The sequence below is a fragment of the Vicia villosa genome, linkage group LG6, assembly GCF_029867415.1.
Source record: "Vicia villosa cultivar HV-30 ecotype Madison, WI linkage group LG6, Vvil1.0, whole genome shotgun sequence".
NCBI classification, from domain to species: domain Eukaryota; kingdom Viridiplantae; phylum Streptophyta; class Magnoliopsida; order Fabales; family Fabaceae; genus Vicia; species Vicia villosa.
The window spans coordinates 87,437,412-87,451,304 of NC_081185.1; the positions used below are offsets into that span (position 1 = coordinate 87,437,412).

The 13,893-nt window shown below is 26.2% G+C and overlaps 1 long non-coding RNA gene across 1 annotated transcript; it reads right to left on the reverse strand.

Moving 5' to 3' along the window:
• Window positions 1-905: 905 nt before the first annotated feature.
• Window positions 906-3,578, reverse strand: LOC131611826 (uncharacterized). Its single transcript, XR_009287171.1, has 3 exons — window positions 3,156-3,578; window positions 1,825-1,926; window positions 906-1,129 (listed from the first exon to the last, which is right to left on the reverse strand). It is a non-coding gene; the product is annotated as an uncharacterized LOC131611826 (long non-coding RNA).
• Window positions 3,579-13,893: the final 10,315 nt, after the last annotated feature.

Consider the following 13,893-nt stretch of genomic DNA (forward strand, 5'->3'; position numbering starts at 1 on the left):
ATTGATAATTATAACTATTGAATTTACTTGTATTCATCATGTTGAAATCCACTTGAGTTAAAATGTTGCGATACGTAGTCAGCAAGCAAATTAGATTTTCAAAATGCTATGAAGAACTCATTAACCCATAAAGAGATTATATTAGGGGGACATGTAAATCATAAAAAGTTGAAATGCCATGAATAGAACATTTTCATTGCCTTATACTATATGGGTTTCGATTATTTGGCATCGTACTTGGTCGGAATCAATTTTTCTAACACATGGCTCATATAAACTCTATTTTTTTGAGAATATCATTTTTCTTACATTATATTCACTACTAAAAAAATTAAATTTAGAGAGGGAAGTATTCCGTCACTAATACACTAAAATTCCCTCACAAATCAATTTAGTGACGGAATTAGTGACATACCAATATCCGTACCGAATTTCAATGTCGCAAAATGTTTGTGAGGGATTTCAAATTCCGTCACCATACCTAACAATAATATTCCGTCACTAAATATTTAAAAGAAATTCACCTTTGTGAATATATTTCCGTCAATAATTAGTGAGGGATTTATAAATACCTCACTAATTACGATAACTGATTTAGTGACCTTTATATTCCGTCACTAATTAGCCTAGAATTATAAACAAATACTCTATTTATGAGGAATTTATTCCCTCACTAAATTAAATGAGATTGATTTTGGGACATTCATATTCCATCACTAAATTGCACAATAATGGTTTAATGCTATTTATATTCTTCCACTAATTAATGAAGATCAGCATAAAGTAATTAAAATTGTAATTTTTCTACCTAATTTAATTCATATTTATAATACAAATAAATTTACACAAACAAAATTAAAATAAATAATACACAGTATAAAACACTAATCTATATTTGTATATATATCATAATATTCACCAAAATCATAATTAAGATATTACAACCTAAAGTGTGTTCTCAACTATTTTATAATGTATTTCAACTACTTCAGAAGATGATGTCTGATTGATAACTAGAACATCATCTTTATGTGTCTCCAATGAATCCCTCTCAACAATCCTTTGACTAGAACATCATCCTCATGTGTCTCCAATGAGTCCCTCTCAACAATCCTTTTTCATACTCATTCTACAAATAATAATTTAGCATATAGGAAGAATATAATCAGTAAAAAAAACAAAACAATATAATCAGCAAACAAAAAAAATAATATAATATTGATAGTTCATAAGAGCATTCTACATTCATGAAAATGTTATTATAAAAATTTCTAATTTGTAATTCATAATAGCTTAACTAGTCAAGTGGAATCTTAATAAGAGAAAATTAGTATATTCATATCTCATAAACATAACTCAATTTTATATAGCAAAGTAAAATCAAAATAAGGCCACACTTAAAGTCAATACCAAATTACCAATGCTTTTAAGGCAAACTCATTCAACAATATATTATTACATGAAATTCAAGTGATAGAAAAAAAATACTAACAAGACTAAATATGAACATATATATGTAAACAAAATGTGATTATGTTTTTTATTCTATATCATTTATATTTCTTTGTCGTAATAGATGAAATGCTTACTATCTAAAACTTATATTAATTCATGATTACATATACAGGATCCAAGGCTTCCTTTTTTGACTCAGTATGGTGTCAACTTTGATATAGTGATACTACATTTGTTTTTATAGCCAATAATAGAGTTTATTCAACCTTTTGAAAACAAGTAAAAATATCCTCTCAATCCTTAATAAATTGAAAATATTGAATTTAGCAACTGAAATTTATCAATCATACATAACACTATCCATCATACCTTCTTTCAGGGTACTGTAGAGTAGTATTTAGATGGCTGAATTTGAATTTGAAGGATGATTAAGACTACTCTTATCCAAGAGTCTAGCTTGAAAATTTAAACCTGCAAGAAAATGAAGTTCAATGAGGGACTAATTTATTAAATGATTTTCAAAATGGTGGGACAGCTAAATAGTTTTCAAAGCCATATGTTTCCAAAGCAGCAGGAGTGTATTAAAATTTCATAACTATAACACAAGTGGAAACGATTATAGGAGTAAAAAAATATAAGTATAAAACAATTATTTACAATCTTGTAAAGACTTTCATAAGACCATATATTAGAAAAGTTTTCCAACAAGATAATTTTATCAATTATTTGCAATCTTGCACAAATGAGTTGTTTTCAACATAGTCAATGGCACATTGGCTCACACCTCAACACAAAGAGGACAATTATATTTATGAACTACGCTTTTTTCATTTAATCAATTGTAATCAGTGGGAGTAAATAATTGAGTGAAATATAGGTGGGAGCAAAGACACACAATTCTATCAGATAGAACATGAAAATATAATACAGTTTATCTTGAATATCAATTTCAATTGATATTTATCAACTAGAGGAGTTCAATTTAAATTAGACCACAACAGCTACAACTTGAAAACCACGATACTAATCCACTTTGACTCAAGCATCAAAGAAGAAAGACAATTGTGGGAAGCAAGGTTTCACTCAATCACACTTTATGAACCATTAGGCAAAACAAAGATGAATACACAGCTGCATAGAAAATAATCACTCCAAAAATGAACCACTAGGCAATCATTTGAAGACATTAGAGTTATCTATTAAGAACCATTCCCCATGTCAATTTAAATTCAAGCAAATATAACCTGTTCACCTTTGAAAACTGTCACATTTGTTTGTCAAAAGAAGAAAGAAAAACACTTGCACTTTTGAAACAATTGTATCAGATCAGATCAAACTTCACTTATCACCAAAGAAGATGGCACCACTAAACCTAACAATGATTGTCATTTTCCTCTCCATATTCTCATGTCTTGAGCGAATCGAACCGTATAAGCTTGACATAACTTCCAAATAATAAAAGCAAGGGTCATCATTCATAAATAATTATTACAAAGAACGAAAACTGGTATATTTGAGTAAAATAATTATAAGCTTTAATGCCACACAAACTTCATTGACTGCATCATACTGAATGATCAAATAATTATACAGCTTCATAATAAACTAAAATTTGACTCCATTCAAGTCATAAATAAAAAAAAAAGTAACAATCCAAATAGAGGGAGGAAATGAAGAAATTAGGTTTAGGAAATTATTACCTGGAAAGAAGCAAGGAGAAAGAGGGGTAGTACCCATGATATTTGCTCTCGTTCATTCAAGACTCGCAAGGTGCAATCGTTCAATCTGGGATTTCGGACTTCCTTTTGTGATTTCTCGCAAGCTGCAATCGTTAGATATGTGACTTCATATTTCGTTCTGGCATTTCTCGCAATTGGATTTGGAATTTTGGGTTTCGTTATTGTCGGAACTGCAATCTTTCGATTTGGGATTTTGGGTTATTCGATATGGGATTTCTCACAAGCAGTAATAGTTAAATCTAGGATTTCTATGTTCGGAGTTAAGATTTCTCGTTCGTGACTTTTCTCGTTATGGGCTTTGTTCTTTGAAATTCGTTCTCCGTTTGAGGTTCTCTTTCTAGGGTTGGGTTTCTGAGTTTGGTGTTTTTGTGTTATGAGTTTGCAGTATTGGTATTGTTACTTGTGAGTGAGCTATAATTGATTTTCTCAAATATAGTTAAACTAAAATTAAAATTAAAATTAATTTGTGAGTGAGAGGGAAAATGAAATTGATTTGTGATTGAGAGGGAACTGTGAGAGGAAAAATGAAATTATCTTTAATATATTAAAACATAATACTTTGGACCTCTATTAGCGCCTAATTTTTTTCAAATCCCGCCTAAACTTTTTTTAATGAGCGTCCTATATTCCTTTTTTTTATCTCAATTTATTATCTTTCTATCTCTTTCCAATAAATATGATTTAATTATTAATTATATTAAATATAACAATTATAGTAAATTACGAATCTTTAATATATTAAAACATAATACTTTGGACCTCTATTAGCGCCTAATTTTTTTCAAATCCCGCCTAAACTTTTTTTAATGAGCGTCCTATATTCCTTTTTTTTATCTCAATTTATTATCTTTCTATCTCTTTCCAATAAATATGATTTAATTATTAATTATATTAAATATAACAATTATAGTAAATTACGAATCTTTTTAAATAGTAAATATTTTCCTTTTTTATCTCAACCACTTTTCTTTTTTTCTTTCCAATAAAAATAATTTAATTATTAATTATAATAATAAATTGTGATTTATTGCAACTCCTTTTCAGCCACACTCATTCAACCAATAATAAAAAGCACATTTCCATTATTTTTACGCTATCAGCAGGGATTAAATTGACCATTCTCTTACTTTTATTCCAGGACTTTTATTTATTTTATTTCATTTCTTTTAAAATAACTTAACCCAAGAAAATAGACAAATGTTTTTAATCTCTACTTGCAACGTTTTTATAAAATTTGACCTATTTTTTCTTAACTCATGAGCCCGCATTTTTATTATTATAATATTTTAATAATATTATCGATCTTTCTTAAGGATTAAAGAGAACTTCCCACATTTTTTTATTATAATATTTTAATAATATTATTGATTATTGATATATTTATTATTTTGTTATATTTTTAATTAGTTTGTGATTCAATTATGTGATAAAATTTATTAAATTTTTAAATGACTAATAAAAACTATAATATTATGGATATATTTATTCTTTAGTTATAATTATTATATTTTTAATTTATTTGTGACGCAATTATGTGATAATATTTATTAAATTTTAATTTAATAATAAAAACTGTAATATTATCAATATATTTATTATTTAATTATAATTATTATATATTTTTATTAATTTGTGACTCAATTATGTGATAATATTCATTAAATTTTTAATTTAATAATAAAAACTAAGAACTGATTTATAAGTTTTAAGTTTAAACAAAATATATTTCATTTTTAAACAATAAAAATGAAAAACAGATTAAAATATTTTAAATTTATTGTATGTAAAATTTATTTTAAAAATAAGTAATGAAGTAATTATTAAATAATTCATCTCTAATATGGTTGAACATATGATTTTTTACAAAATCATTGTCAAAAAATAACTTTTAAATGTTATAATTTCTATATATAATCACAATATTATAATTAATTTTTAAAAAAATACGTTATTAAATATATTTTTTAAAATAAAACATTAATTTTGTGAAGGCAGTAATATAAAGTTATTATTGAGATTAAAAAAATAAAAGAAGTTTTTATTGAATTATATACTAAACACATTTTAAAATGGAAGGATCAATCAACTCAGTATCAACATTTTGAACAAAGGTATCTTTAGTTAAGAAAAAATAAATGATAATCTAAAATAAAAAAATAAAAAAAAAAAAGCTTAGCGTTATGAACCATTTCTTGGAGTATGTTTTGCTTTTGAAATATATTGTAGAAACTATGTACTATATAGAAATATGCATTGGGAGTTCTTAACCAACATCTATTAGTTGGATTGCATGATCCTAAATTTATTATGACAGATTATAAGTACAAGACTAACTTTATCAAAACCACAAGCTGTACAAAGATTGGTGAAGTTCAATCTATCCCTAAAACTTATTTCAAATTTGTTGATTTTTCTCAACTTTTGTCTGGTCTTGACCAATCACATGCCATAGGTTGGTCATTCTTCAAATTTAGATTTTACAATTATTCTTTTTAAGTTTAAGTAAATTTTAATATTTCATAATGATTTCTTTGATCATATTTTGTCAGATGTGATTGGTTACGTGATTAAAAAGTTTAACATGAAGGAAACAATGAGAAGTGGAATTAGAGCCAAACTGGATATTGTGTTGGAAGATTTGGAGTAAGATTTTGAATTATCATCTAATTATTATTTTTATAGTATACAGTTACAACTATATATTAATTGACTAATTTTTTAATCATATAATCAATGCAGAGGGAATAATAGTACTTTGTCGGATGAACATGCTGAACAGATGAACAATTATTTAACTGATAATGGTTATGATAAGTCGGTAATAGTCCTTTTATAGTTATGTAAGCCTAACTTTTTTTAATGTAAGTGACTCATATTTTAATAGATTATATATATTTTTTTATAGTTCTTCTATCTACATATCATAAAAATATTTCCTTTGGAGGTAAAATAGTGGTTTTGAATGGTGATTTTAGACAAATCCTTCCTGTTATAGCGAAGGGAACAAGAGAAGATATTGTGCATGCCAACATTAATTCATCTTATTTATGGGATTTTTGTCAAGTAATGGCATTAACCACAAATATGAGGCTTTAAATTGAATCGTCGAGAACTGATATAAAAGAAATGAAGCAATTTTCAAATTGGTTGTTGAGTATTGGAGAAGGAAAAATTGGTGAAGATAATGATGGAGACTTAAACATTGAAATTCCAGATGATATGATAATTAAAAATTCAAGAGACTCCATTACTTCTATAGTTGTTGATACTTTTCCATCTTTCTCTAATAGCATGCAACGACAACATGAAAGTGCCTACAAATATGACAAAATAAAAGTCACCAAAATATTCATACTTCTGGATCTGCAACATTGACGCCCAAGTCTTCCTCGGATCTGCAATGATTTGAAATGAATGTATCAATTTGAACCAACAAACACCGTACTAAGACGGGAAAACCAACTAACACCGTACAAGACGATGAAAACTTAAAAACACACAAAACAAAAAGCAAATCTGTATGGATAACCACTTATTTAAACAAAAAGAGAAAGAAAAACGGTGTTGAGGGGTGATTTTTAGCCAAAAATGGCCAAAAACCACCCCTAAGATGGAAGAATGAAAAGAGAGAAACGTTGAGAAGAGTTATATATGTTCTCTAATACTACATTGCATATAACTCTCATTTTGTATATTTTACTTTTTCCAATAATTACATAATCTAAATTGTGTTTAATTTGTTGAAAATTGTATAAATTCTTGAGCTATATTTGTGCCCTCATTTCAACATTAGTGGCAAAACAAAAATTACTGTGTAATACTTTGACAGCGGTATGAATAAAAGTTCATTTTATAATTGTGTTTTGAATCTTATGTGTATATTAGATTAAAATTAAAAAAGTTCATTTTATAATTGTGTTTTGAATCTTATGTGTATATTAGATTAAAATTTTAATAATTATTTTAGTTTATGGAACTATTAGTGAGAAGCCAATTGATATTTTGAACATCTGTATGTTTTTTCTGCATTAATATTAGAGTCTACTATTCAACTATATATCTATGATTAGCGAGGAAATATCAACATTCAATTTTACCCTTAATTTAGTATTAAAATTGCACTAGGAAAAATCATAATAGTTATAAAATGTATAAATATTGTCTTTAAAATACATTTGACTACAATTGTATCCTACACAATAATATAACTATAATTATTTGAAATTTTAATACATACCTGTTTAAGTACTTTTATCACAAAATTTATTAAACATATTCTTTATAATTATAAATATTTTTTGTCTTTCATATTTTTTTTAGTAATTAAATACCCATATTATTATTACTCTTTTTTATCCTTTATAATTTATTAAAACATTATTTTTACATATATTTCTACAAATTCTTATCAAATTTTAAAAAATACTACTACTAATATCATTTAAAACTACATTAATTAAATTTATACTAGTTGTACTTTTTTTTTGACTAAAGATATTCATTCAAATTGAAAAATACATCGATCATTACAAATTCAAGATCGCTAAAAACTGAAAAAGGTGAATCTGCAAACAATCTTGCATCACATAGGTTAATAGCATATAACGGCAACATGAAAGTGCCTACAAATATAATAAAATAAAAGTAACCAGAATATTCATACTTCTGGATCTGCAATATTCATGCTCAAGACTTCCTCAGATCTGCAATGTTTTGAAGTAAATGTGTCAATCTGAACCAACAAACACCGTACTAAGACGGGAAAACCAACAAACACCGTACTAAGACGGAAAAATCAACAAACACCGTACAAGACGATGAAAACTTAAAAACACACAAAATAAAAAACAAATCTATATGGATAACCACTTATTTAAATAAAAAAAAAGAAAAAGAAAAATGGTGTTGAGGGGTGATTTCTAGCCAAAAATGGCCAAAAACCACACATACGATGGAAGAATGAAAAGAGAGAAAAGTTTAGAGGAGAGAGGAGAAGAGAGGAGAAGTTGATTATATATTAGTTGTACTTGATATACTACATTAAAACTAGAATCAAGTACAACTAATTTGATACCAATTTTAATTTACTATTTCTTATTACATTAAATTTATATAATTGACAACAATACCAATTTAAATGGTTACTTTAAAATTATTTAATCATATATGTAATTAGTACAATTAATATCATTTTCAATACTATAAATAAATTTGATTTTCAGTTAATAATGAAAATTAATATCAATTCTAATTCATTTACTCATAAAAAACGTTTTGATTTACTAACAATAATAAACGTATATTAATTATTACCAATTATACACTTCATACCACATATCAATTACTTTTGAATTAAAAAACTGATACCCAATTACTTTTTATTTCTATTATCTAACCTATATCTACTTAATATAAATGTAAAGAAGTCATGATGACAATCCTAGCCACATGTCATCTTGGTAACAATCTTCGCCACATGTCATCATTTGCTAATAATTCTAAATACAAATCCTAATTATACAAACTCTATATTAAAATAATTAAAATAAATAATGAAATAATTATAATTATAATAATAATAATATAATATCTAACTAATATCATAGTAATAATAATAATAATAATAATATTAAGAATAATAATATATACTTCTACTTAATATAAATGTAAAGAAGTCATGAAGGCAACCCTAGTCACATGTCATCTTGGTAACAATCTTCGCCACATGTAGGGGTGGAAATAGGCTAGGCTAGGCTAGGCTTTAGAAGGCCTGAGCCTGGCCTACGATAAACTTAAAAGGCCTAAGCCTGGCCTAAGGCCTATCATAGGCTCAGTTTTTTAGCCTGGTCTGGCCTTTTTAAAAGCCTGGCCTGACCTGAAAGCCTATTTAAAAAGCCTGTATCTTATTAAAGTTTTCAATTAATTTGTATAACTTAAGAAGTCTTGTAGGTCGACCTATATATAAGTGAACCTATTTAGCATTTGTTTTATATATATATATATATATGGTAGCCTATTTAGCTTTTTTTATTTCTAATATATATGCATACATTAACCAACTTATTTAACATATCTCTAATATATATATGAAAATATAGGCCGGCCTATAAGGCTTCATAGGCTTTTTTAATAGCCTAAGCCTGACCTATTAAATAAAATATGCTTTTAAAAAAGCCTAAGCCTGACCTCTTTATTAAATAGGTCTGGCCTGGCCTAGGCGTATGTAGGCTAGGCCGTAGGCCCCTGTAGGCCGGCCTGGCCTATTCCCACCCCTAGCCACATGTCATCATTTGTTAATAATTCTAAATACAAATCCTAATTATACAAACTCTATATTAAAATAATCTACTTAATATAAATGTAAAGAAGTCATGATGTTATGTCATCTTGGTAACAATCTTCACCACATGTCATCATTTGCTAATAATTCTAAATACAAATCCTAATTATACAAACTCTATATTAAAATAATTAAAATAAATAATGAAATAATTATAATTATAATAATAATAATAATATAATATCTAACTAATATCGTAGTAATAATAATAATATTAAGAATAATAATATATACTTCTACTTAAGACCATCTCCAATGGTGCAACTCATTTTTGAGTTCTTTATGGGTCCCACCAGCCATATCATCTCAAAATAATTTATTTAATATTTATTTTATTGATGTAATTCAAATGGGTCCCACAACTTTATCTTATAAATTGATTTGATTGGGTACCACAATTTTTTAGTAGTTGCATTGCAATGCAACTCTACTATGACATGGCAAATTGATTCAATATTTAATTGTTATATTTATGTCTAGTTGGAGAACTCATTGAAAAATACTACCATTGGAGATGCTCTAATATAAATGTAAAGAAGTCATGAAGGCAACCCTAGCCACATGTCATCTTGGAAACAATCTTCGCCACATGTCATCATTTGTTAATAATTCTAAATACAAATCCTAATTATACAAACTCTATATTAAAATAATTAAAATAAATAATAAAATAATTATAATTATAATTATAATAATAATAATAATATAATATCTAAACTCTTTAATTTTCACACTTTACAACTTAATAGTCTATTAATATTTTTTACATTATATACTAAAAAAATACATTTAATAGCATATAAAGAATAAAATCTATCATATAAGAAAATAAGATGTTCTAGAAATATCATATTGGTTCTATTTTAACATTTTCTCTCTCATTGATGTTATAGCAAAACAAGTATCTCTCTCATTGCAATTTTTCTGAAAATCCTATTTCTTTCATTAGCAAACTCATTCTCCTACAACTTCTCTAATCCATTTCAGATTTTTGTCAAATCTATTTCGATCTCATTGCTGCAAACAACAAACTAATTACTTTCTACCTCTTCCTTTTACTTCTATTGGTATGTTTTATTTGCATCTTTCTTTTTTATTTAGGGATAACACATTTTGTTAAATCTTTCCTTTTAAAATTGTTCTTCTCTAAAGGTTTTGACATTTTTGCATAGGGTTTCTTTTCTTTTTTGTTTCAGGTTCGTTTTAGTTTTTGACTTTAGTAGGATACCCACTTCTTTTATTATTTCAGACTAAAGATCTATCGATAAGAACACACAAATGGATATTTTTGATATGTTATTTTTATTTATGTTATTTTTATTTATTTTAATTTTTAAAAAAAATGTAAACGATCTTTTGGAGACATTTATGCTCTTATTTATTTTGTATTTAACTTTCATTTATTAATAAAAATTAAAATTATTTTTAAATTAATTAATGATTTGATCTTCTATAGTAATAACATTAATTGATTATAAATTCCAATTATTTATAAATGTTGGTTTTTAAATTAATTTTTTAAGTTTATATTTTTGAAAAAAATTACTTTTATGATTAGTTTTGTTTGTGTTATTGATGGGTCTATAAAATTGGCAAAATGGGTAGCACCCTTCTTTTATGATCAGTTTTGTTTGTGTTATTGGATTTTTTAAGGGCTAATGTGTTGAGTTTTTTTTACACTTTTTTATTTGCATGCACTCTGTTTGATGAAATGTCTATATGTATATGGTTGTTATATAGACATTTTGTTATTTTGTTTGAATTTATAGATGTAGTTATTGTATTTAAAAATGGTTTCTCTAAAGAGTAATTCCATAAATAGAGTGAAGTTTGATGTATTCATAAGGAAAAGAGAAAGATATGGTGTTTTAATTATCATGTTAAAAGAAATGAAAAGAAGAAAGGTTTGATGCATTGAGAAGGAAAAAAATATATGGATAAGTGAGAAGATAAATGTTGAGATGAGTATCAAAGGCATAATGGTTATAAAAAAAAAGTTATAAAGTAAAGATCTACTTTATTCAAATTGTATTCAAGTTTGAGAAAATTAATTTTTTGGATTTGCCGAAAAGTGTAATGATGAATCATTGGGAAGGTAGTGGCTGTCAAGTCAGTTGTCAATTTTGTAATAATTAATGATGATAATAGTACAATATTGTATTAAAAATTTATCCTTAATTAAATTTTTTGTTAAGTCAAATACCTCATCAAATAGAGGTTATCGTTTGTCTGTCTCACATTTTTTTATAAATAAATTAGCATTGCGCATATAATTTTCAATAAATACAACATCAATTAGACTATCAATTATCCTCTTTCATATAAGTTTTTTATAAATAAATTTATATTACACAGGTTTTAAATATAAATTTATGAATTGATACTATGAAATGGTAGGATTTAAATCAATAGGTTAATTAGAGGACAAAACTGTCTCTCCTATTAAAGAATAAATAATAGAAAATAATAAAAAAATTCATAAAACTTTAACCACCATATTATTGTGTAGTCTATATTATGCCACCATTTTTACTGTTATGCGAAGACAACACATCTACATCTTATCAAAAGTTCTCCTCAAAAGTAATAATTCTTTGTATTTTAATATATTAATTCTCCTCAAAAGTAATAATTCTTTGTATTTTAATATATTAATTTTCCTCAAAAGTAATAATTCTTTGTACATATTGCTATAGCAATTTATGATGACTTATTTGTTCCTAAAATTTAAATATATAGTGTTTTTTATTCAAGATGTGACATATAAAAATACAATCTACTTTTTAAAAACAATGCAAAAATATACATTTTTTTTCTATCTTTGTCTCTGCAACTCTTTTTTTATGAAGCAGTTTAAAAATTATTTTTTAAAATATTTAAAAATATTATATTTATTATTGTCTGGATCTAAAAAATTTGCATTAAAGTTAAATATTTTTTTACAAATTTTTTAGAGAGAGAAGACAACTATATAAAAAATAAAAATATTATTTTAAAAAAATAGCTCAAATGAATTTTAGTATTTTTAAATCTTTATAAAAAACTAATTATTTTTTTTACCAATTTTTGAGATAAAAAAACATCCATATAGAAGAAAGAAAGACAAAGATGCATATTTTACCTGTTTCTTTTTTATTTTATCTTTTTTTAAGTATACATATTCATCTCAACTAAAATTAATAAAATTATGATTATTAGTCAAAGGTATTTAAAACGTTTAAATAGACTTTGAACTAGAAATATATTATAAATAGTATAAATTAAATATTAAATGATAATAAATAAAGTGATTGTACAAATCTTAACTGAGATTTGACAAGTCTATATAAACAGAAAATGAAAACACATAATAATTCATAATAAAAACTAAAGAAAAAGTGGCAAAAGTGTATGATGGAGTAGTCACATATTGTCAAAAATTATTAAAAGGGTATGATGGAGTAGTTACGTATTGGCAAAAGATTAAAGTAACATTTTTCTTCATTCTAAATATTTTGCAAGAATGTGATCTAGACCTGATCACAAATTAAAGTAACATTTTTCCTCACTCTAAATTGAAGGATAGAAAAACACTTAGAAAGGGGGGGATTGAATAAGTGTGACTTTAAATCTTGGACGATAAAAATAAATTGCACAATTATTTTTATCCTGGTTCGCTGTTAACGAAGCTACTCCAGTCCACCCCCGCAGAGATGATTTACCTCAACTGAGGATTTAATCCACTAATCGCACGGATTACAATGGTTTTCCACTTAGTCCGCAACTAAGTCTTCCAGAGTCTTCTGATCACACACTGATCACTCCAGGAACAACTGCTTAGTTCACTCCTAAGACTTTTTCTAGAGTCTACTGATCAACACGATCACTCTAGGCTTAGTTCACTCCTAAGACTTTCTCTAGAGTATTCTGATCAACCTGATCACTCTAGTTACAAACTGCTCAGCCAACTGCCAAGACTTCCTAGAGTATACTGATCACACGATCACTCTAGTTCCTTACAACTTAATGTAATTCTAAGAGTTTACAAATGCTTCTTAAAAGCGATAATCACAACTGTGATATTTCTCTTAACGTTTAAGCTTAATCTCACTAAGATATTACAACAGCAAAGTATTGAGTTGATGAAGATGAAGATTCTGAGTTTTGATTTGAACAGCGTTTCAGCAAGTTAATTTGAATTGTCTTTGTTCAGAAATTGTTGACCTTGCTTCTCATCAGAACTTCATATTTATAGGCGTTGAGAAGATGACCGTTGAATGCATTTAATGCTTTGCGTGTTCCGTACAGCATTGCATTTAATGTTATACGCTTTTGTCAACTACCTCGAGCCTTGTTCACGCTGTGTCTACTGACGTAGCC